At 42.2% G+C, this 4,286-nt stretch overlaps 1 protein-coding gene across 1 annotated transcript in view; it reads left to right on the forward strand.

Annotated features, from left to right (window-relative positions):
• Positions 1–109: 109 nt before the first annotated feature.
• Positions 110–4,286, forward strand: part of LOC106876676 (protein disulfide-isomerase A6 homolog) — a 29,546-nt gene continuing 25,369 nt past the window's right edge. The window contains exon 1 of the mRNA XM_052966621.1: positions 110–193. The gene's annotated coding sequence lies outside the window, so the exon portion shown is untranslated. The remainder of the gene's footprint in view (positions 194–4,286) is intronic.

Raw genomic sequence — 4,286 nt, forward strand, 5'->3', positions numbered from 1 at the left:
TTGTACTGTGAAAGCTACCAGCACAATGTACTCCATTACAATCTGTTGCCTCTTCAGGTTGACAGTAATTAAACAGTCACACGAGATTTAAAGTAGTGGTGAGAGTTATCGGATGAACACAGTATATGGTCAACAGCTGCCTGGCAATAGCGCGGAGGCCTAAATTCCATCATGGTGTCTGGTGTATTGTAAGGTCAGTAGGAATGCAGTACTCTTCAGCTTTCGCTAAGCATGTCTCTAGCAGAAAATTATTCCAGTATAAACCCCTTCTTCACGATGCTGTGCAAGCTGTTCCGGGTTGAAATTTTGCAATATTGATGACATATAGCCATAAAATAGTTTCTTCATCAAATGCGACAATGATGTGTTTCTGCTACTTCAAAGATGTTTGAGATATCTTTTTCAGCGTTAGTGCTATCCACTAGATTACTGGAAATAATCTGGTGGACACAGACGCCCTACAAATAGTCTCTATCAATTATGAGCGGGCAGTTTGGTGCAGCTAGTTGATGCATTACAGAAATAATACACTGTGTATTCAGCGTTCAAAATAGTTCAATACATAACAATTTATATGCACTAAATTTTGTTGGCACTCCGTCGCTTACGACATCGAGGGTTCCAGTTGATCCGATCAACGGAACAGCCTGCTCGTGAAATTAACGTGCAAGTGGCTGAGCACTCCACAGACACGCGTATCCTTAACGTAGTTCTCGGGGATATTCAGCGTGACACAGTGTGACAAGGCTGACCCTTTGAATTACAGGCACAACAGAAACAGGAAGTAAGAGTGAGAGAAAGTTGTGGTGAAAGAGTACAGCAGGGTTCGCCACCATCCTCTGTCGGAGCCTCGTGGCACTTTAGGTGTTTTCGCTCAATAAGCACTCACAACGCCCGGTCTGGGAATCGAAACCGCGATCCTATGACCGCGAGTCCGCTGCCCTAACCACTGGGCCATTGCGCCTCCACCATGCACTAAATACATGAAAGGAAAAAAAATTTCAGTTGGTATGCCCTTTATTTTATCATTACAGTGTAAGTTACAACTTCTTCGAGTTGTTGAACACAGATTGTTTTCAGTTCTATTATCCATCCTGTAAGTAGTTAAGTTCATTTGTGAATGACTATTAGATGGAAAGAGAGAGAAAGAATAACAAAAGTTACCTCTCTGTGTTGACAAGTAGAGAGGACGAGAGTTGTGTAGAACTCCGGTGACAAGCCATAACTGAAGGGAGGGAAATAGAGATGTGCTCTTCTGGAGAGGAGTCGAGTGAAAGAGGTAGAATTGAATTTAGGTTCTGTATTTATATTTTTTATTACTAAATTAGGTTGGACTAAACAAAGGATTTCTTGCCTGCTATCATGTATAAATATTCGGTAACCACAAATAAGTTAGTTAAAGAATAGAACTTATCTATATGTAGCAGTTGGCCTTCATAAATTTCTAAGTGCTAATGTCGAGACCAATAGAAAAGAACTCATAGAAAAATCTAGGCTAAGAATCCTGGAAGCAATTCGCTGCAAATATGTGTATAAATTGCAATGGCACTAAAACAAGGTAGTATACATAATATATGTTCATATTTGACAGGCCAATGCACATCCCAGCAACTTCTAGTTATAATATCTTTCTTAGAAAAAAGATAATAGCTTTGTGTGCTGAGAATGTCTGTGTATCTATAGATGATTTTGATGTTGCGAGTAAAGACATGCTTGTGTTTGGTGTATTTGCATCAATGTAAACAGTTTTGAATTCTGTCGATGCTGACTGTCTCTTTTAGGCGTGCCAATAAAACACCATAAGGGTCAGTGTATGGTGTCCCTGACAAAATGCATACGACCATGTAGTAATGTCATTTGGAACATAAGTTTTAATCGTTCATTGACTGAATAGGAATTTCGGTAACTCGAACATACACTGCCGCAGTTGATGTTCATAATTGGACAGATTGGCATCTCCAACTAACATCTGTCCAGAAAGATGTTAATGTATAGCATAAGGCAGCTCTGCTAGAGCGGAATCTAGGTTTACCTTAATTGACTTTCTGAAACCTTGTAGTATATTGAGCAGATATTCCAACCATCCCTCTATGTTACCGTATGCTTTAAATGTCGTTTTAACTTGTTGGTGGAAACGTTCGATCATTTGATTTACCGCAGGATGATGAGCCATAGTACAACGACCGCTTAGTGCCCAGCAATTGAATTAATTCAGTAAACAAATTAGATTCAAATTGCCGGCCTTTGTTGGCCGTTATAACCGCTGGAGTTCCCAAACGCGAAATCTTGTTGAAAAACAATGCTTTCGCTACCGTTATGGAATATCTGAAATACGAATGGCTTCAGGCGACCTAGAGAAACGACAAATACAGGTCAACGGACAGGTAATGTCCTGAACAGAAGATAATGGCCAACAAAATCTATGTATTTGTGTTAAAAACGAGCGTCCATTGATGAGAAGGTTCCTATGAGAGCTCTAATAAGGCAATGAACTTTTGCATTTTGGCAAAATACACAACTCCTGGCTCATAGATGAACATTTCTGTTCATATTTCACCAAATGAAATATGAGTTACGATGCAGTAACTCCCGGTGAGGATAAATTGTGAAGAGCAAAAAAAATAATAGTAATAATAATAATAATAATAATAATAATAGGACTGCTATGACTCCTCTGGAAGGAATATGTAAATAAAGAAGAAGAGTTCCATAGGGTTCACCGACGATAAGTCCTCAGCCCCCTCTTATTCATTATAGTCCTCCAGGCAATAACAGAGGAATTCAAGACAGACTGCTCCTAGAGCTCCTCTATGCTGATGACCTTGTTCTAATAGCCGAATCACTGCCAGAACTAGAGACGAAGTTTAGGGTGTGGAAGCAAGGTCTAGAATCGAAGGGCCTTAGGGTTAACCTAGCAAAAACCAAAGTCTTGGTAAGTAAGAAGGCTGTCAAATCACACCCGCTTCAGGTAGATGGCCCTGCTCGATCTGTAGAAAAGGTGTAGGTAGAAACTCCATACGATGTACCCGGTGTAAGCTATGGACACATAAATGGCGCAGCAATATCAAAGGAATGTTAACCAGGAAGGTAGTCTTTGAGTGTGGCAGATGCACAGGGGCAATAAACACTGAAGACGTACAGAAAACAGATTCCCTCACATGCCAGGGAGAAAAACTAGAAGCAGTTAATAGCTTCTGCTACCTAGGCGACCAAGTCTGTAGTTGGGTGGGGTTGCTCTGAGAGTAAAGCGGCTAGAATAAGAATAGCCTGGGCAAAGTTCAGGGAGCTCCTACCTTTGCTGGCAACTAAGGGCCTCTCGCTCAGAATGAAAGGTAGACAGTATGATGCATGTATGCGAACTGCCATGCTACACTGCAGTGAAACATGGGCCATGAATGCTGAGGACATGCGTAGGATTGAAAGAAATGAAGCTAGTATTATCCGCTAGATGTGTAATGTCAGTGTGCATACACAACAGAGTGTAAGTGCCTTGAGAGAAAAGTTGGGCATAAGAAGGAAAAAAATGTGGTGAGCAAGAGAGACGACTGCGCTGGTATGGTTATGTGTTACATATGGATGAGGACAGGTGTGTGAGCAAGTGTCACTCCCTAACTGTGGAAGGAACCTGTGGAAGAGGTAGACTCAGGGAGACATGGGATGAGGTGTTGAAGCATGACCTTCAAACATTGGGCCTCATAGAAGCAATGACAGAAGACCGAGACCTTTGGAAGACATGCTGTAATTGAGAAGATCCGGCAACTAAGGTGAGATCGCAGCCATGGCCGATGCCAGAGTAGCATGTCTGGCCCATTTAAGAGTACCATTGATGCGTCGGGCGATATGATATTCTTGAGAAGACCTGTTGAGTCAAGTAAAGCCAAAATCGTAGCTGTGGCCAGTGCCCCCTAACTGGCTCCAGGTCAGGTGGCATGTAAAATGCATCATCTGAACGTGACCGATGACAGTACTCCCTAACTGGCTCTTGTGCTGGTAGCATGTAAAAAGCACCATCCGAACGTGGCCGATGCCAGTACCTCCTGACTGGCTCCCGTGCCAGTGGCACATAAAAAGCACTATCCGAACGTGATCGACGCCAGGCCCACCGGGAATGGTTGGTGTTAGGAAGGGCAGCCAGCTGTAGAAATATTGCCAGACCAGATTGGGCCTTGGTTCAGCCGGCGGCTCTCCAGACCTCAGTCAAACTGTCCAATCCATGCCAGCATGGAAAACGGACGTTAAACGATGATGATGATTATATATATATATATATATATATATATATATAT

The sequence above is a fragment of the Octopus bimaculoides genome, chromosome 3 (genome assembly GCF_001194135.2).
Source record: "Octopus bimaculoides isolate UCB-OBI-ISO-001 chromosome 3, ASM119413v2, whole genome shotgun sequence".
NCBI classification, from domain to species: domain Eukaryota; kingdom Metazoa; phylum Mollusca; class Cephalopoda; order Octopoda; family Octopodidae; genus Octopus; species Octopus bimaculoides.